This window comes from Anoplophora glabripennis, unplaced genomic scaffold (genome assembly GCF_000390285.2).
Source record: "Anoplophora glabripennis isolate ALB-LARVAE unplaced genomic scaffold, Agla_2.0 scaffold771, whole genome shotgun sequence".
In the NCBI taxonomy this organism is placed as follows: domain Eukaryota; kingdom Metazoa; phylum Arthropoda; class Insecta; order Coleoptera; family Cerambycidae; genus Anoplophora; species Anoplophora glabripennis.
In genome coordinates this window covers 85,600-107,706 of record NW_019416852.1, presented here as the reverse complement: position 1 = coordinate 107,706, position 22,107 = coordinate 85,600, and the positions used below count along the sequence as shown (strand labels likewise).

General features: G+C 33.1%; 2 protein-coding genes across 5 annotated transcripts in view; both read left to right on the top strand.

The window, feature by feature from the left end:
- LOC108914030 (monocarboxylate transporter 14-like) overlaps positions 1 to 22,107 on the top strand; it is a 61,241-nt gene that overhangs the window by 14,052 nt on the left and 25,082 nt on the right. The window lies entirely within an intron of this gene.
- LOC108914031 (monocarboxylate transporter 14-like) overlaps positions 1 to 22,107 on the top strand; it is a 39,638-nt gene that overhangs the window by 3,420 nt on the left and 14,111 nt on the right. The window contains exon 1 of one of the 4 annotated variants that reach the window (XM_018719725.1): positions 8,356 to 8,437. The exons of 1 other annotated variant lie outside the window; for it this stretch is intronic. The gene's annotated coding sequence lies outside the window, so the exon portion shown is untranslated. Of the gene's footprint in view, positions 1 to 8,355; positions 8,438 to 19,080; positions 19,103 to 20,027; positions 20,094 to 22,107 lie in introns of those variants that run through there. 2 more of the 4 variants (XM_018719728.2, XM_018719727.2) reach the window with 2 other exon arrangements.

Below are 22,107 nucleotides of genomic sequence, written 5' to 3'. Positions count from 1 at the left end.
AACCCACTTTATATCTAAAACTAATCAAGTTAGTCAAGATCTTCTGGTACCGGCGAAGTAAACTCAAAAGAAGAGGATGAGACATCGATATCAGATTTTTTGTATCTATCACCGTTTTAGCTGTGCCCTATAAAACTATCGAAGATCAACCGTACAGCATATTTTTCAAGGAAACTCCCGTAACTTCATAAGGCAGTGAAAATAGTTTTTATGATAAATATCAACTTTAGCGGCAGATTTAAAACAAAATTCTATACCTAAATATGGATCGGGAACGCCTAGTTTCAAGACACAAAGTTAACATTTAAAAAAATGATTTTTTTAATATCTCCATATGGGTAAATAACAAACGATTTCGTTCAAATTCGGCATAAGAGCATTTAAGGTTTGCTTGTTCACAAACGTATTACATGATCCTATAGTTTTTCAACGTTAGTCATTTTCATTCAATTTTTTTTTCAAGATATTTCAAATTAGACTCTATTAGGTATGATATAGTTTCTGTATTCCGTTTTCCAGATAAATGCAGGATTATATCTAGGTAATTACTGCTAAAAATATGTAAAACGTCAAATTATTTTCGAAAATAATATTATAATTCAGTAAATTATACTCCGCGGTCGAAATTATAGAGAATGACTCAGACATAATATAAAAACACTATTACCATAATGCGTATAAAATATAAAATGATTTTTATATGGTTTAATATTATTTATCTTTGTGCCGCTCGCTATGCACATCGATAGAATCTATAATCATCGATCTATATTCTATCTCTGTCTTTTGCACTTGTTAGGGAATAGGGAAATGCTTTTTTAGTGGGTGTAAACGGACTTGATTTATCCGTCCTGAGAAACGTCATAGCATAAGCGTGGACATGGGGTCTAATTCCATGGCTATAATAAATTTATAAATTAAAAAAACACAACTGGGACGTTTTAAAATGCTGTAATAATTAAAATGGATCAAAGTGCCGGTTATAGCAAACCGTAAAAAATATTAGATGTTATGTTTTATTATCTTTTTTCAATATTTTCTATATTTTGTTGCCTTTTACGCAGACACGCCAATGGATTTTCGTTCCCGGCACGCTTCATCCCCCTTACTAGTCCAAAAGCTAGCGATGAGTCACTCTCTATAATTTCGACCGCGGAGTATAGGTAACCATTTTATTTATGAATGAAATAAAGTAATATTTGCATGCCTTCCCTCAACTGTTTTCAACAACATGAAGTAGACTACTATTATTTTCATCAATTTTGAACACACTTTATCTCGAAAACAAATCGCGGCCGGATACATATTGTTTATAAATTTAATTTATAATTCTTTCTTTTTTTTTATATATATATTTTACATTTAATTTGTATTTCTTATTAATATCAAGCTTATTTTTGTTGCTTAATTTATTCATAATTTATTCATAAAATGTCATGTCTTGAATCGGCACGATTCCGCCTGCGCGAGCGAGGAGAAGAAGAAAAGGAAAAACGACATGTGGCAGAAAGCAAATACGCGTATCCTAGGTAAAAGCAGTGCTCGCCTAATTAAAATTTTCGCAAAACGCATAAATACCCAGTGCCGGAGAAAACTCTGAAATCATCGAAGAAAACTACGCCGAAGGGTAAGTGCCGATTCAATTCCATTTCCTTGTTTCATACAGTCCATTTAATTTACTTTTTCTTACACTGAACCAGCGCGTAACGCTAAATAATATGAAATTTACAACATATTAATTGTTCCTTCTCACCCGGATTGATAATAGTTCATTGATAATCAAAAGTAAGCTTGTGAAAAGAAAAAAAGGGGAATAATAAACGATTTGTCTTATTTTCAATTAGTTACATATAATTAAATTCAATTATTAAAGTTCTTAAAACGTTCAAGGTTCTGGTTTACAATCGGTACGCCTGATAAGGCTTCGCACTTTTTGTCTCTTTGTAGAAACACTCTTTGGAGATTACTCTTTTTGTGAGAACAGCTGATTTCAAAATAAAATTAAATTTACGACAGTGTTTACATTTTCAACTTTGCGGGTTTTCAGTCTCTTGTCTGCGCTTTAATATAATTTTATACATATTTTACATAAACGTGTATTCAGTCGCAAATGTCCCAAAACGCAAATAAAATTAAACAATATAAGGCGCTACGCCAAATAAATGTTAATCAGATATCCGAAATGGAAGCCTTCTCAAGAAGGGCAATAGATGATCAAGACTTTCGGGATCAATTTAAAATTTTAACGTCTACCATTGATCAAGTTGCAACAGATTTTAGAAGAAATCATGAAAATATGATTATGCTTATGGCTGTACAAGACGAAAACTTTGACGAAGAGGAAAATGTGCGTAAAGAATTTAACCAAAGTTTATCGCATGTTAGAATAGTGCTGTTACAGATTGCAAGGGAGGAACCCAGTACGGATTCTAAATTTGTCGCGGGTGTTGGCACTGGTAACTCTAGTAATAGTAAAAAAAATATTAAATTACCTCGTATAGATTTACCCAAATTTTCCGGTGAAAATATAACAGAATTCAAAGCATTTTATGATCTTTACAACACGCTTGTGCATGACAACAATGATTTAGATCCTATTGAAAAATTCAATCTTTTAATTACGCATTTGGAAGGTCCAGCATTGTCACATGTTCAGAAAACGCCCCTAGCGTCGGTAAATTATCAAAGCGCGTATGACTCTTTTGTAAACCGATTTTATGATAAAAAGGCTATAGCTTTCACTCTTCTACAACAATTGGAGGACGCACCAGTTATAACTAACGCAAAAAACGCATCCGATTTAAATCAATTATTAACAATTTATGGAGAAAATATTGCTGGTTTAAACAATATGGGTTTTTGTACTGCTGATTGGGATTTCCTCCTTCTTTATTTATTTTCAAAGCACCTCGATGAAAATACACTTACGCAATTTGAATTAGAATACCCTAGTACTAATGCATTAGCTTCTTTTCAATCCTTATTTGATTTTGTTTCATTACGTAATAAAGCAAAAACTTCAGTTCAACGCACTAGATTTAAAACGCAGATTTCTGATAAATCTAAAACAAATATTTCAAACAAATCGCATCATTCTTATCAAAAACCACGAAACTCGTTTTTCCTTAGAGAAAATGAAACTTCATCGCCTTGTATTCTTTGCAACGCTACGCACAAAATTTATTCATGTCCGGTGTTTCACAAAAAAACCGCTCAAGAAAGAAACTCGTTCATTCGCCAAAAACAATTTTGTATAAATTGTCTAAGTTCATATCATAATACAAAAAATTGCAAATCGTACCATACATGTAAGTTTTGTAACGCAAAGCATCATTCGCTATTACATATTTTTCGAAATGACAGAAACACTCGCAAAGATTCTTCAAATTCCGCTTCGCAATCAAACGAGATCTCATTCTCGACAGAAAATCGCACAAATGTAGAGTACGCCCCTGGACCGTCAAACATTACTCAGGCTCCAGTTGATAACAATTTAAATAACTCTTCTAGTTTTTGTGGTAAAATAACCTCAAGTTCTCGCACTTTATTGTCTACAGCAAACGTGGAAATTTTAGATATACATGGAAAATTCAAAAAAATACGCATTTTAATTGATTGCGGCTCAGAAATGAGTTATATTTCAGAAAATTGTTATCGGCGTTTGGGACTCACAAAATACAATTATTCAATTACTGTTCAAGGCCTAGCGCAAATGCAAGATTCAACCTCAAAGGGCGCCGTCACGTGTACTATAAAACCCGTCGACAAAGCAAACCCTTTAATTACATTTGATGCAATAATTTTCTCCAAATTATGTAACGAATTGCCTACGTACTCTATTACGAATCATGAAAGATGGTCACACATAAAAGGTCTGCCCCTAGCAGATGCCGATTTTTATAAGCCTTCCGAAATAGATATTTTGTTAGGCGCTGAAGTCGTACCCTACGTCTTGTTAGGTAATAAAAAATTCGGTGAAATTAATGAACCGGTAGCACTAGAAACGGTGTTCGGTTGGATATTAATGGGCAAATTGGATAATTCGCGAAATTTAAGTAACACTCATTCATTTTTTCTTGCAAATAAAATCGATATTGACCGTACAATAAAATCATTTTGGGAAATAGAAGAAGTTCCTCAGTTAAATAAAAATTCACCTGATGATGATCTTGCGGAAGAAATCTATCAGAAAACTCATTCTAGAACCGCTGAAGGACGTTATGTCGTTGAGTTGCCGTTTAGAAATTCGGAGCCATTTTTCGAGTTTGAAAATACAAGGAATCTTGCCGTAAAACGCTTTCTTTCGCTAGAAAGAAAATTAAATAATAATTCCAAATTATATTCAGAATATTCTAAAATTATTCAAGACTATATTGATAAGAAAATTTTAGAACCCGTCATAGACAATAAAAAAATTGATAATGTGTTCTATATTCCGCATCATTGCGTAACCAAGTCCGGTTCTGACGCGCTGCGCATAGTCTACGACGCTTCTGCTAAAACTAATTTTGGTTCGTTAAACGATCAGCTTCTCCCTGGTCCAAAGTTGCAAAACGATATTACGCGCATTTTACTTAATTTCAGAATTCACCCGGTAGTTTTTACCAGTGACATAAAAGGCATGTTCACACAAATATGTGTCGCAAAAAATCATGTCGACTATCAACGTATAGTTTGGAGATTTTCTCCCCAAGAAGACATCAAAGACTATAGATTATTACGAGTTACATTTGGATTGTCCTGTTCACCCTTTTTAGCAAATCGGACAATAATTCAACTAATAAAGGATGAGGGCACGCGATTTCCCAATGCGGCAAAAATTCTGGAAAACGATATTTATGTCGATGATGTGGTTTCTGGATCGTACTCGCTCGAAAATGCAATACGCACACGTGATGAACTGATAGAATTGTGTAATCGCGGAGGATTTGAACTTAGAAAATGGAATTCTAACATACCTACATTTTTGGAAGGTTTGCATAAAGAGAGTATTCATTCAGAATCATTTTCCTTCGTAAACGACGATAGTCCATTTTTAAAAATCTTAGGTCTACAATGGCACACAAGTGCAGATACATTTTCCTTTAAAATTGAACCAAAAATCGAAACGACTTGTACTAAAAGATTAATTCTGTCAAATATAGCTCGCATTTATGATCCGCTAGGATTTTTATGTCCTGTAACATTTTTTGCAAAACGCTTTATTCAGCAACTTTGGTGTCTAGGTATCGATTGGGATGAACTTCCCCCATCTACCGTTTGTGAAAAATGGCAGCAATTTATTTCCGACTTACCAAAAATTTCTAAATTTAATTTACCGCGTCGCTTTACTATACATAATTATGATTATTGTCAATTACACGGTTTTTCAGATGCATCTGAAAAGGGATACGCCGCAGTTATATATTTTCGCTTTAAGAAAGACAATAATTACTATATATTTTTTGTTATAGCAAAATCTAAGGTATCACCTTTAAAAAGGGTTTCAATACCTCGCTTAGAATTACTTGGTGCCGTGTTACTTTCAAAATTAATGCAATTTATTTTGGAAACCTTTGAAAATAAGGTAAAATTTTCTGAAATTTACGCTTGGACTGACTCTTCAATCGCACTGACATGGATTAAATCGCCCCCTCACAAATATAAAACTTTTGTAGCTAACAGAATTTCTTATATTCAAGATAGAATTCCACCTGCTCTGTGGCATCATGTTAGGTCGATCGACAACCCCGCGGATTGCGCATCACGAGGTTCTTCAGTCTCGGAGTTCTTAAGTAATAATACGTGGTTTACCGGTCCTCCGTGGTTATCCCAGAAGGATACATGTTGGCCTACGAATTTGAAACACACTTTAGAATCCGTCTCTCAGAAAGATCTTGAAGAAAAAACGTTAATTTTTAAAACATCTTGCTCCGACAATTTTATAGATGCTTTAATTGAAAAATATTCTTCACTTTTAAAACTAAAATTAGTTCTTTCGCATATTTTACGCTTTATTAATAATGTAAGAAGTCGCAATCGCATATCAGGCAATGTTACACATTTCGAATTAAATCGCGCATTAATGACCTTGGTGAAACACGTACAACATTATCATTTTTCTCAAGATATATCGCAACTGTTAAGGAAAAAATTGCCGTCTAGACCATTACGAAAACTGAACGTATTTCTTGATGAAAAGAATATTTTAAGAGTTGGCGGTCGGCTAAAACATTCTTCGCTTTCTTTTGACGCAAAATTCCCCGCACTACTGCCGAGAACCTCGCGTTTAACTAACATGATTATCGAAGACTTTCATATTTCATTTTTACACCCCGGTGTCCAAACTTTGCACTTCTTACTCGTACAACAATTTTGGATTTTATCCATGCGCCGCGCTATTAAGAAGTGTGTGTCCAATTGCATAAAATGTTGGCGCGTTTCTCCAAAACCCTATCAGCCTCCAATGGGCGATTTGCCCGCCGCTCGGGTTTCAGAACTTAAACCGTTTGCACATGTTGCTGTAGATTATGCGGGTCCATTTACCATTACTTTAGGAAAAATTAGAGGCGCAAAAACCCTCAAATCGTATATTTGCGTTTTCGTTTGCTTGAGTACAAAAGCAATTCACTTAGAATTAGCTTCAGATCTTAGCGCGGATGCATTTTTAGCTTGTTTCAGACGCCTTTTAGCCCGTAGAGGCAGATGTGAAAAGGTCTACAGTGACTGCGGGACAAATTTTCAAGCAGGCTCTAAATACATTCACAATTTATTCAAAAATGCAGTCGAGAGCAATTACATTCAGTGGCACTTTAACCCGCCTTCGGCTCCGCATTTTTCTGGTCTCGCTGAAGCTGGCGTTAAATCGGTAAAAACGCATTTATATCGTGTAATCGGAGAACAAATTCTCACTTACGAAGAATTGTATACTTTGTTGTGTCAAATAGAGGCACTATTAAACTCCCGTCCGCTGTATCCTCTTAGTAACGACCCTAATGATTTATCAGTGTTGACACCTGGGCATTTTCTTAATTTGGAACCTTTGACAGCACTTCCAGATCCTGATTACACAACTTGCAAATTGAACTCTCTAAATAGATTTGAATTAATACAACGCTTTCGACAAGAATTTTGGCGCAGATACAGGGACGAATATTTGCACCATTTGCAACAGAGGCAGAAGTGGTTAGAACCCACTTCTCCCTCTGTCACCATAAATAAGCTTGTTCTCATAAAAAACGATATAATGCCTCCGCTAAAATGGAGTTTGGGGCGCATTATTGCTCTACATCCAGGTCGAGATGGCGTACCGAGAGTTGCCACCGTCCGAACTCAACAGGGTACTTTTAAAAGACCCTTAGTCAAGCTCTGTCCTTTACCAGAGCAGAATTAGCAAAAGTATATATATATTTTTTAATATACTTTTGGGGGGGGGAGTATGTTTATAAATTTAATTTATAATTCTTTCTTTTTTTTTATATATATATTTTACATTTAATTTGTATTTCTTATTAATATCAAGCTTATTTTTGTTGCTTAATTTATTCATAATTTATTCATAAAATGTCATGTCTTGAATCGGCACGATTCCGCCTGCGCGAGCGAGGAGAAGAAGAAAAGGAAAAACGACATGTGGCAGAAAGCAAATACGCGTATCCTAGGTAAAAGCAGTGCTCGCCTAATTAAAATTTTCGCAAAACGCATAAATACCCAGTGCCGGAGAAAACTCTGAAATCATCGAAGAAAACTACGCCGAAGGGTAAGTGCCGATTCAATTCCATTTTCTTGTTTCATACAGTCCATTTAATTTACTTTTTCTTACACTGAACCAGCGCGTAACGCTAAATAATATGAAATTTACAACACATATTTTAGCATATTTTTGACAATCTGGGATGTAAAATCCGCTATTAAGGTTTGCTCTCGCTTTGTAGTTTGTGACCATCATCGTAGCTCGGGGCCTGGAACGCAAACCTCATGGGAGGCGCACCCGCCAACCCATACCCTGGGCGTTCATGATTTTAGCTACGACACTATTTGTGACTTTCTTATTATTGAGAACCGCGACATAAATGGAATAAAACTGTACAACCCATTTGCAATTATTTAACATATCTATTTGTCTTCGATATTCAACAATGATTATAAAACGACGTCGTAATTTTTTAATTTATCGCCAATAGCAATTACCTAAAGCACATGATGGAATTGCAACGTTAATATTCCGCTAGTAGCGGAAAAATTGCAGGTTATTATGAAACGGTCTCACTGAATAGGCATCTAAAAATAGTATTGCATGCATGTGATTTTAAATTCAGTTTACCTCCCACTGAAAGATATGGATAAATTGTGGTAATTAAATCCAGTCGACCGTTACAAAAATAAACAGATTGTTTGATATTGTGTGTATGTGTGGAATATTTGTAAAGCCACGTTAAGATTCTATGGATTTTCTAGGGTAAGATCGGATTTCCTCATATATATTTTTTTCTCCTTCAGTGTGTTACCTTCAGTCGGCTTCTTGAGGCCGTTGTTTATACAATGTGTGTCTAAGTCCGTATCATAATATCCAGAACGTGTTGCTTGGATCATTTTAGGACAAAAATTCCCGAAAGCCAAGGTGTTGAAATTTAAAACATGTAGCATCGCATTTTTCAAATGTACTGGAAATCTGTAACGTAGATTATTGAACTTAAGAAGTTACTAAATTGGTATATAAATATGTCAATTAGTGGTAGAGGTACGAGGAGGAGACACCATCATTGAAAACACCAAAATTATTTCTGTACCACTGAATTTTTTGGAAATTCATATGATTCGTAATTGTATTTTTAAGAAACAAATCCAAAATTTTCATTTTTGTTCGAAACATTGTTACATTGCCACGCAGTTAAAATCGAAAACAACTCCAAATCTATTTGTTTCAAAAATATTTACAAGAACTATTTATTTCAAATGCAGTTTTAAATAAAATTTAATTATCTGTCAATTAGCGTGAAGTTACAGCTTCCAAATAATTTAAAATATTTATACTCTATTTAAAATACACGTTTAAACATGAACTTCCCATAACTACATTTTTTTATGGATCAAGTTGTTTTAGAGATATGTAGTTGTTTAATTGTGTAGAAACGACTCCTCTTTTAAATAAAATGAAAGATCTTTATTTCCTTGAAATACAATTAGGAACCAAATGCGCCCATCGAATTAAAAGGAAACCTCAGTGACGTAGAAATTCTAATATTTTGAATGACAGCTCCGCAAGTGCTTGACATATTCATATACACTGACATTACCGACATTTTTAATAGGGCGCTCTATATTTTACAATACAGGGTGTTCCTAAATAAGTGTCGCAACGGAAAACTGTATATTTCTCTTGATAAGAGAAACATTTTTTTCCTCTTCCATTTTTCTCTCCGGACTTTCGTTTTCGAGATACACGGTGTCAAAACTTTTTTTCAGATTTTTGCTAATATCTTAGGAACCAGGACTGAGCTTTTGTACACACATTACCACTATTAATAGCTACTTGCTGCAAATGTTGTTGAATTTCGTTAAACTTGTTAATTATTACTATCTATCTTTTGAATTACAAAAGATTTTCGAAACGTTTTCAAAATGTTTGTTTTTGTTCATAAAGAGTAATTTTTCTTGAAAACGGTTGACTTTAGAGCAATGAACCAAGAGAACTCTTTTTGTGTAAAATTCATTGGCGCTTCAGAATTTGCTGTCAAATGTCAATTTTTCCAGTGGCGTAAAAGTTAGGGGGGAGAAAACCCTTACGATACCTTAAAATCTCCACCACTGGCACGTTCAATGAATTAGAGAAGGGTGCAAAAAAGTAGCTAAGTAATAGTGGTAATGCGTATACAAAAACTCAGTCCTGTAGTTCAAACGGTTCCTAAGATATTGGCAAAAAATTTTAAAAAAAAATGAAAGTTTTGACACCGTGTATCTCGAAAACAAAAGCCCGGAGAGAAAAATGGAAGAGGAAAAGAATGTTTCTTTTTACAAGAGGAATATACAGTGTTCAGTTGCGACACTTATTTAGGGACACCCTGTATAAATAGCCCTTCTAAAGACGAATTCAGCGATATAAGGTTATAGGTACATACCTACTTTTTTGTCATAGTTGTCAAAAAATGGAGGAATTAAATGAAAACAATAATTTAGTAGGTACTACTTTTTATTTTATTACAGCAAATGTTCAAAGTGACCCCCATTAACCATTGCACAATGCTCAATTCGATGTTCAAAGTTATTAATTACATTTGGTGTTATGTTTCGAACTTCTTCTCTGATATTTTTCAATCCTTCGATAGTGTCTGTTCTGTTCACATACACTTTGCTTTTTAGATAACCCCATTAAAAAAAATCATATCCATCGATTTGGGAAAACTTTATTAAGGTAATTTCTTACATCGAGGCGAATATGTGGAGGGGCACCATTTTGTTGGACCCAGACATCACCAGCAGGCATATCGTGCTCATTAGGGTTAGGAAAAATTAATTCCAGGGCTGGAATCGGCTGAAAACCCAAAAAATCCAAATAAATGTCGCCTGTCAAATTGCCCTCAAAGAAATAAGGACCCAGTATACAATTTCCTACTATTCCAGCTCAAACATTCACTTTTTCCGGCCGTTGTGTATGTTTTTCTTGCATCTAATGCTGATTTTCGGGGCTCGAAAATCTAGTATTTTGCCTGTTCACGGTTCCATTCAAGCTAAAAGTTGCTTCGTCAGTGAAAATTATGTGATTTTTAAGTTGTCTTTCAAATAAATTTCTAATCTCACAAAACTGTAATCTTCTGTCTGTATCATCTGCCCATAGTTCTTGTAAGACGTTAACTTTGTAAGGATGCCACTTCTAAGACTTTAGAGTTCTGTGAACTGAGAACTTCGACATGTGGAAGTTGGCTGACTGTGAAATAGATCTGGATGACTGAGGATTTTCAGTAACGGCGAGCATCACATTTTGACTTTACGCTTACCGTACTTCGCCGTCCTGATCCAGGTAAATCTTTTATACTACCGATTTCTTTAAACTTTTTGGATACTTTACTTATTGTAGCTCGACTGGATAGCTCTGGTCTGGATACTTATGGTGAAATAAGTCACATACCTCCTGTTGACTACGGATTTTATCTCCGCATCCAATCATAATTAAAATTTTAATTCTCTGTTTTTCGCTTAAACGGACAACTATTTTTCAAAATAATTTAACAACGAATAAATTGAAACTAAAACGATTCACGTTATACCTAAGGTAGTCTGGTGAATTTTATGTGTTTATGGATGTTTTTTGTGAGGAAAAAAATTAAATTAATTAATTAAATTAAGTAGACAAAGATTGATAAAGAGGAGTAGGTACGTTTTTAAAGTACAGAAGAGACTATGATTGTTTGAAATAGTCGTCAGTACGACATAAAAGACAATTTTTTTCATTTTTTTGACAACTATGACAAAAAAGTAGGTATAGCCTTATATCGGTGAATTCGTCTTTACCGGGCTCTATACTATAAAATATAGTATTATTAAAAAAAAATGTCTGTCAAACATGGTTAAAAAAATAGAAAGTATTGCAGGAAAGTGATAATTTCTATTTACTAATGAAAGTGTTTCAACGGTTTTTTAAATCTGAACTGGAAAAAAATATGAATTTTGTTCTATCATTTTAGGACACATTCAAAAAATTTTTCTTTTAGTTACCTAAACCACTAGTCTAAACATCAATCTACAAAAAATATCTTCTGGGATAGTTTAGTTGAAAATATGTAATATCTCTTTAAATTCAACATTAACTTGGAAGCTATTGTAGTAGCTTTAGACCCCTAGTTTGCTTTTTGCTCTATGCGTTAATAACGCATAGATCCATATATTTTGATATTTGATCTTAGCCATTAGTTGCTATTGTTCTCTTTTGCGACAAGCTTCATCATAAGATACTTATCGCCTGGTGCTTCTCTAAGACATGATTACTTATCAAAATCTCGAATTTTCTTGAAAAACACTCTTTTCTTTTGTAAAACGCTAAAAGCTTGTAGTCTTATCTCGATTGTTTTGTAGGTTTAACATCGTTCGAGAAAGATAATGATTTTTATATTTTTAACTTTTCCTCAAAATATTCCAGAAACATATTTTTTAGCGCTTTACTTAAACGCTTTTATTTTGGCACCATTAATATACGATATTTTGTACTTTGTACTGTTTTTTTTGTCGTCGTGAGGCAGTAAATCCAAAATTCCCTTGTCGGAGAAAATTACTCATTTTCTCGAAGATTATTGGAATAAAAATATAACTTCTTATAAAATAAAATGATACTTTCAACATATAAATAACTTTCTCTTCACCTCCTTATAAAATACACATTTTTTTACAAACATAAACACACAATCATTAAAACATATTTGTTATTTAGAATTTAGACCCTTGAATATACAAATTTTAACTATTCTCATAATAATTAACTCTTAATTAAAGATAAATACAATTATGTAAATTATTAGGATAGTATATCCTTGAGATATAAACCAGCAGTTTATTTTCTGTAGGTAGCGATTGTTTTCATTAACAATCCTAGAACTCTGTACCAATATTTTATTAATTAACTTCTATTTTTGGAACGTTGATGCTGTCAGTGATTATTTTACATTTACAGTGTAAAAAAACAGCAGAAATAATGCACTAGCAAACGCTAGTTTGATCATAATAATAGCAACGAGTTATTGCATTCGGAGGTTTTAGGTGTTTGTTGTGTCTGATATTTTAATCAGACCCTGGGAATGTATTGATCTTTTATGACTCAACGAAGAAGTGATATTATAAATTGATAATATTCTAACATTTTTTATTGATTAAAAGGTTGTGATGGAAGTACCTCCGGCGATATATTTTCTTTCATGACTAATTTCACTGTCACTAGAGGCATTAATGTTTGATTTTTTAAATATTTTCTTTTTCCCTAATGAAATGGAAAACACTGGTAGCAAAATCTGAAAATTGCCTTGTTGAAAGTACCAACAGTTTTATGAAACAATTGATGTATATGTGTGACAAACCAGAAACAATTGTCACCCATTTCACGAACTGGCGTAATTCACAAAAATTTAAATTTGAGATACCTCGCCTAACCCAACCAAATTACCATGTTCTACATTTTCACAAAATGGCCCAAGTCGATTTATTATAGTTTGCTTGATAATGGACACAATGTTGTCGGCGTACCTCATTTCTAATTAAGACACAATTTCACGAACGGGCGCAAGTTGAGCTCAAACAGTTTTTCTTGTGTTTATTCCGCTAAAGGAAATGAAGAAACGAAAGAAAACTTACGGAATAAATACGAAAGACACATAGAAGAAAAGATTAAGCTAAGAAAAATTGAGGCACTGTATAAAAAAGAAGCATGTGCAAAGCTAGATGAGGTAGCTTGTGCAGAAAGCTACCTATATTTTATAAAAAGCACACTGCATGATATTGCTACTAAAGGCTGTTTCTGTTCTATGCGGTAAGAGGGTGTTATAGTTATATCAAGCGAGGTTCTGTAGAAATTATCATTTGTGTGTATAACTCTGCAAATGTATGATATAAAAAGCATAAAATCAGTTGTCTTAGTTTCTGACTGCCGTAACGGACAAAATAAAAACTCTATTATTGCAACAATGCTGCTTTCTGCTGCAACCAATAGAGTTAAATTGAAGAGATGAAGGGGATGCGGCACATAGTACTGAATTCCAGGGTTTCTTTGTTTCTAATTATCCGATCGGATCGATCGACCTCTCGTTCTATTCGTATTTCCATTATCTACAAATTGTCTCTTTGTAGCATTCAAATTGCTTCGTTAGTTTAGGTTTCATAAGCAAAAAAACTAAAAAAAAATGTGTTTTTTTTGCATAAAAATGTTTATAAAAAAATAATTAACGGTAAACTGGAGTAGGAAACATATAAGCATATATCTGCTGCACTATCTTTTATATAATGGCATAGTCCGTTTGCTACTAGTATTTCTATTGATCTCTATTGATTGACCTTATTATACAATTATCAAATTTCAGTTTCACAATGTGGCGTATCTCAATTTTTTACAAAATTTCGATATTTCCCGGAAGAAATGGTAACTTTTAGTTACAGCTTACTAAACGTATAACACTTTCATCTCCCAATTATCCGATTTACAGTAGGTAGTCCCACATAACCCATCTTTCTACTGTAAAGCGAGATAAAGTACAAACATTTTTAAACTGCTCTCCTGTAAACTTAGAAAACCTAAGATACAGTCCAAACAATATTTGTCGATAAAGAATTAGCCAATAAAGTTCTGTTATCGGAACTACTGTAACAATTTACCGCAGCATGGGCGTGCCTTGAAATTTTCTGCGTTATTTTCGGAATATAAGGTAAATATAAAGTAGATTATTTGGATTAAAATGCGCCTTTATTTCTTTTGTATTAGATACAGTAGAGTACAAATCATAAATAAACTAGAATATAACACAATTATAAACACGCTGGTACAAAAAGAAAGGAATAAACAAAGAAGTAACCTACTACAACCCTAATCTGATAAATTTAATTGTAATTTATTTTCATTTGGAAAATTGCCTTAAAATAATTGCACACGTTAAACACGATACTCCTCGACTGACAATGAAATGCTTTTCTTTTATTTTTCACCTCCATTGATTTATTTTAAGAAATCTCACTGAAAATGCGTACGTATCTTCATAACTGCAAAACACAGTATGCATTGCAAGTTGCTACGGTGAACGCCGCGCCGACAATGTCTTTCTACCTCGGGTGTCGAATGCGGTTAATTCCAAGAAAGTGGAGCAGGGGTCTTCTTGGAATTCTATTTCAACAAATGTCGTAGGGACTGTGAATAACCGACGATATTAACTCTGATCTGTGGAATCGCCAACGCATCTTTTTTTACGCACCAAAACATTAAAATCGATATTTTAGTTGCCTATGTGGCGGCTCTCCTGTTTATCCACCAGTCGTAATCGATGATCATACGACTTGCACCGAAAATACCAAGGATTTATTTCTGTCAAATATAGATGCCAAACAGTCGAAAATAGAACTGAAACTGAATATCTAAAATTATAATCTCAGCTCCCCACAGGAATATTTTCTTGGAGTGAAATAGAATCGTAATTGTCGGTTAGATTTTATCAAGGATACAAAAACGAGGCTATTGATCCTGGGTTAGAAGTCCACAGCTTAGCATTTACAGGGTTTTACAAGAGCTTGACCCTTTCTAAAATTTTACTATTCGACTCGTTCGAGAAAATCCAGTAGGTGGTTGTTTTTAAATGTAGTCTTTTACTATTTTTGAGGCACAGGTGACTTATAAATCACGCAAATAACTGCCAAAAATATTTCAGAAACATATTTTTAGCTAGACAGGAGAGCAGGTACTTAATAAAAAAATCAAAACATTATTTGAGAGATCACGAGGATTTCTAACACACATTTTACATATAATACGTCTTAATGGATGTTAGCCAATACTAAGAAAAAAGTTTCCTAAAGTTGATAAACTATGGTGTACAGTGTACTTATTTTGAAAATGATACCCCTTACATGAATAAATATATTTACCAGAGATACCAGAGATTTCTTCCTAGAAAATGGTTTAGATATATCTTATTTTATTTCAGTTGGACCAATTTGTATCCATTATGTTTTCAATAAAGAATACGATAAGGATTTATCTCCAGTATGCAACAAAAACCAGCAATACTGAGTGTGAAACAGAATGAATAAGGTAACAATTTCCAAACTAGCTGTCAGGTCTTTGGTTTAGACTTTTTGAGTTTCTTTTGATGAGAACGATGTTTGTCAAAACATCAGGAAATCTAAACCGATATGGCAACCATACTGGAAATTCTTCAGTCATTCTGCCATAGAAATTAAAAATGAATAAGTTTCGCGAAAAACGTCAAGACATATCGTTTTTTTAAGAGAATCTTTTCTGACAGTTTTATTAAAATCTATCACAACGTGAATTTATGGTTTGTACTACAAAATACCACAAATAATCCTTACGTAAAAAGATAAACACTTCTTATCGTTCTCCTCAAAAACAAGAGAATATTACTTTCTAAAATAAACGATTCGATGATTAAAAGAAATATTTTGATCGAATTGAAGGTTTTCTCAAACTCTGCCTTTTAAATTCTCTAGAAAAAATCTAGGGGCGTCAAATCTAGTATTAGCCTGGCCATTATTTTGCACCGCTTCTGATCGATAGAATCCACTGGTTATGAAGGTGTCAAATATAAACTCTCTTATATGTAGTGTCGGTGCGCTATCTTGTTAGAATCAAAGTTCTTCATTAGAAAAAAAATGTTTTTCTTTTGAAGGTACAGCCAAGCAGCAAATGGTGTCCAATCACAAATGTGGTCCAATTAAAAAAAAATTTCTTTTGAGGGTACAGCTAAGCAAAAAATTGAAGATATCGAATTGTGATGAAAATATTGGGAGTTATTACAAATTATCGTGACGTCATAGTTCAGAAATAATTGAAGTGGAATTTAATAAAACGATTTCCCAGAACTTATTCGTTGTATTTTGCATTGAATTTATAAGAAACTCATGGATTAATTTAAATGTGGTATGATTGAAAATCAATTCTGCAGAACTGGCATAATGCTGAATACTGCATTTTCTTGATATTGACAATTTGGACAAGTGTTCCAGACGATGACCTTTCGCGATTTCCCATTTCTGAAGTCAATGGTATATCTGAAATGTCCTGTATTACATTATAATTTTATTGGCTGTTAAGCTTATTTTTCTCGATTCGTAGACATATCTCTTGGCGACTGTCTTGAACTTTCAGTTACGTTTTAACGTGGTTATATCACCACCGGCATCAAAAGATTGGATTAATTACTGAACCCATATCATTGAAATTAGTAATTTTCATTTGATGTAATTCATGTCTTCTACATATACTGAATATGCCCATAACTAATGCGACTTACAGTATAAATTAGCACAATTAAAATATTTTTCACTCGACGGACATATATGACTTACTTTTGTCGATAAATATATTTGCAGTTTCTTTAATTTTATTGATGCCATTTGATGTAAAAGTTTTTATGGGTCTGTAGCTAGGATTCTGTTTTAAATATTTGGCAATATCTACAAGGTGGTCCCGAGGTAATGGGCCAAAATTCATGGGTAGATTCCCGAAGCAAAAAATATTGCGATTTAACCGAACTTACCTTAGTCCAACAGTTGATAGTTAAAGAGATACAGGGTATTAAATGTAAAATATTATTTCAGTTTTCTTTAATTTATTCCGTAACAAATGCAAATATCCTCACAAAATTTTGAGGATTGGAGTTCTTTGAGTAGAGGAATTGAAATCTGTTCACATTTTGGTTAAAGTTCATAGAGGGCGCTAGCTGCAGTTGATTGAATGTGTTAAAAACGACATAACTCTTTTACTTCTCTACTCTCTACTTAAAGGTATCTCATCTTTGGTAACAAATTCTTATTTTTCAACTTTTTTACACAAAAAATGTATAGGTACTTTATTAAAGTAGCTATCTCGCACCGTTTTCGAGATATTTGGCTTTGAAACTTCCAATGCTGTTGCATTAAATTATAATTAAGTACCTACCTACAGGTATTAATATTTTTACTTGGGGAATCTACCTATGAATTTTGGCCCATTACCTCGGGACCACCCTGTATATTATTATTAATACTAAGATACATTCTTAGAATTGAATATTGCGCCCATAAAGTAGAACTTTTAAGTTTTTTGGTGAAATTGCCAAAATAAACCATTATGACGTTCTCCGAAAACTTAATTTGTGTTTTGATCTTGTTTCCATCCCAACAGATGCGAAATGAAATTCTGTGCAAAATATGCTGTTTTTTTTTATTAAAAAATGAATAAAGTTGATTTGTGGCCTAAATTGTGTTTCTTCTGATACACATTTTGACTAGGTCTACCCAAATTCCGCAATTCCTGAAAATTGATCTTAGAAACATGATTTTATTTTCAAACCTATTAAACAGAAGTAATTACCGTGGCATTACAATCAACTTTGGCCTTGAAAACCATATTTTAATTCTGACGTAACTCAGTCGACATATGTATTAACCGTCCAAAAGAGCATTTTCACATCAATATTCAAAATCAAGACCAATTCCGATTAAAGCCAAAGCGTGATAGCGTAATTCTTTCTTTGGCTCACTTCTATACAAACGTATAAAAAATGCAATAAATAATGCATATACAGGGTGTTCCTAAATAAGTGCCGCAACGGAAAACTGTAAATTCCTCTTGAAAAAAGAAACATTCTTTTCCTCTTCCATTTTTCTCTCCGGGTTTTCGTTTTCGAGATACACAGTGTCAAAATTTTCATTTTTTAAAAATTTTTTGCCAATATCTTGGGAACCGTTTGAACTACAGGGCTGAATTTTTGTACACGCATTACCACTATTAATAGCTACTTTTTCGCACTTTTCTCGAATTCATTGAACGTGCCAGTGGTGGAGATTTTAAGGTATCGTAATGGTTTTTTCCCCCTAACTTTTACGCCACTGGATAAATTGACATGTGACAAATTCTGAAGCGCCAATGAATTTTACACAAAAGCTCGGAGAGAAAAATGGAAGAGGAAAAATATGTTTTTCTTTTCAAGGGGAATTTACAGTTTTCCGTGGCGACACTTATTTAGGAACACCCTGTATATATCTACTGTTTACCAACTCATTGAATTAAACATTATTACAAGTAACATTCAATATAAAAGCTGAATGCTTTAAGAACAGTTTCAAACCTAACATCTTTAAAAAGATAATCTCGATGAATATCTAGGAATATTTTCAGACCAAGAGCAATTATATCCTCAAGCAAGACGGCGTGTAGGCGATTTTGGACCGTCTGAAACTCTATAAAAAGATTTGCCACCAGTAAAATCATTCTGCTATTAATAAAATTTGCCATTAGAGTCGTAATTAAAAAAGGAAGGCTGCTGACACTGTTCATCGATCATAATTGTTGTGTTTATTGCCAGCTTGAGATCGTTAAGTGGTGCGACAGGCGAAAAAAATATATTTTCGGGGCGAAGGGGGATATATGACATGACAGGTTAGTACTGTGAGGTAAACATTTTAATAATCGTTATGTAAATTGCAGTTTCATTAATAAATGTTGTGATAGGAAGATTTACTAGTATTACGCATATTTAGTTTTCCATCTTGTTTGGACTAAAAATAATTGTATACATTAAATTTATAAGATTTTTCTTGTTTCATATGTGTAAATGTATCAAAATCGTGACTGTGCTAATATTTTTAGATTTACGGTACAGAACAATGTGGAAAATTTACTAAAATTAAAAAATAAGACACTGAATATATGTATTTTTACTTATTTATTTTTTAACAGTGAAACTAGGAGCAATGACATATTTTATTTAAAAATAATATCTTTTATTCGTTTACTATTAACAAAATAATTATGTTTCTTATTTTAGTAGTAAATATCCACAAACCTAAAAGAAATTTTTATATTAAAAGCATAGTTGGTTGCATAACATTGATCATTTCTCATTTTACTTTTGGTGCTACAATAATTCTTACAACATATTAACTTATTACAACTAGTCATGTGATATTTTTAAAGTACACTACCTCTAACACTATTAGATAACATATGTTAACAAATGGGACCAATACTCGTATTTACCCACCATATTCATTATACCAGCAACGTACCGCATGCATTAATATTAATATCCAGTGGATACCAGAAATATCCACCCCACATTAATGTCAGGGATATTGATCAGTAGTAGTATACCATAGCAAAGTAAGAAACCGCATCTAAAAATAAATAAAAATCCGTATAGGGCTCGGTGATCAATTTTTCCCAGGAAGATAAATGTCTTTATCTATTTTAAGGAAGTTTATATTAACGATTAACAAATCGATAAAAATGTAGTAATGTAGAGATTAGATTGTATTAATTAATGTCTAATGAACCACGATAACGAATATTTTTATTAGTTTTTTCAGAACTTCGGCAAAAACTGGTAACAAATAATAATTAGTATCATCATCATTTGAAAGAGGCTTCCGTAAGTGAAATTTTGTATAAATACACTTCTAAAATAATGTGAATAAATATAGTCCGCACGATATTTCTTGAGATAGAATTTAAATAAAACATTTTTCTTTGCTACGTTGTTTTTAACTAGTCGATATCATTTCAATCTGATCAACGGTGGCCGCCACGCCGTTATTATCTTTCTACCTTGGGTGTCGAATGCGGTTAATACCAAGAAAGTGACGCAGGGATCCTCTTGGACTAGCATAATTATTTTTTTGTTTATTATGTTTAACTGAAATTTCTCAAAGTAATATTAAAATGGGAGATGACTTTTTAGGCATTCAAAATTAAATATTTTTGGCGTCTCCTTTTTGCATCATACAATCGAAAATAAAAAATTTAGACAATTTAGAACTGTGACTATAATTTTAACATACGAACTATACAACTATACGTAGAACATATTATGATTACAATAATTTGTCACGCAATACCAACAAATTGTAAGTGTTGTATTTAACTTAACTACAACTTTGTTAAATACAGGGTGTTCTCAAAGTTGAGACATTTATTTTAACAGCTGGTAGAATTCATAAAAAAAATCGATTTAGCAAACATCGTTTATATAAAAGTGGTCAAACAAAGCAATTATTAACAATTATTTAAAAAAAATGAAATTTAAAAATTATAATACAAGCCTGATTTATTGTCATTTTCGACTACTCCGTTGTAAAAACATAAATTGTTTGTTTAATACTGATACTGGGTACGACTTTTTTTGTAGTTGTACGATTTTGAGTATACGCTTTTCGATTTGACAGTGTTAAATAATTCGTACAATAGTACGTGATATTATTTTTGGTTTGTGGGTGTTTTGTGCAATAAAAATGGCACATGTTTATAAGCACAATGAAATAGTGGACATAATATTAACTTACAGGGTGTGTCAACAAAATGCAGCCAGAGTATGTCGCTTGTAAGCGGAAAGGTTTCCTTTACGAAATCATCCGGCTCCGTGGATGTTTGTAAAAATTTCTTCCACGATCTCCATCATTTCGCGTGGAGGAGGTCTTCCAGTGTAACCTTCTCGTTGTTTCTTTAAATATCCTGACATCTGACATCCTGACGAACATCCACGGAGCCGGATAATTTTGTAAAGGAAACCTTTCCGCGTACAAGCGAAATGTTGCGGCTGCATTTTGTTGATACTCCTTGTAAGTTAATATTAAGTCCACTAGTTCATTGTTTTCATAAACATGTGCCATTTTTATTGCACAAAACACCCACAAATCAAAAATAATATCACGCACTACTGTACGAATTATTTAGCACTGTCAAATCGAAAAGTGTATTCAAGACCGTGCAACTACAAAAAAGAAACATATTCAGTGTCAGTAGTAAACAAACAATTTATGTTTTTACAACGGAGTATTCGAAAATGACGATAAATCAGGTTTGTATTAGAAAGTTTTTAAATTTCAATTTTTTAAAATAATTATTGTTAATAATTGCATGCAAGCGAGAAATTTAATAAAATCGTACGGGTGGTGGTGGTGGTGGGGAAGCAGAGAGCGCGGCCGCTTCGACCTGCTCGAAATTGAATCGTCTATAACTACGTAACTAATTGATCAATCGATCTGCTTTTTTTTTTAAAGAAGCGTCTTTCCAAGAACTTTTAAAACCTGCTTTAAAAATTTTGATTTGATTGAATATTCACAAAGTTCTAATTGTTTATAGGTATAAAAATTCGACCAATGTTTAAACAAGCGCCAGAGCTCTCCTAATTGACGGATTCGAATTTTTCAAAAAAAGTTTGAAAGCCTGAGAGCCGTTCTATATGTGATTAAATTTTCAAGTATCTAAGGGCCTTGGTTTTCGATGTGCAAAATTTTGAAGATTTGCAAATTTTTTTTCAAAATCTGGATTGCAAAATTATCTATCGAACCGATTTTGATGAAATTTGGTGTGATGATTCTACATAACATGAAATTTTCTTGAGCCAAGTATAAAGGTCCTACACCCAATTTAAATACACCAAAAAA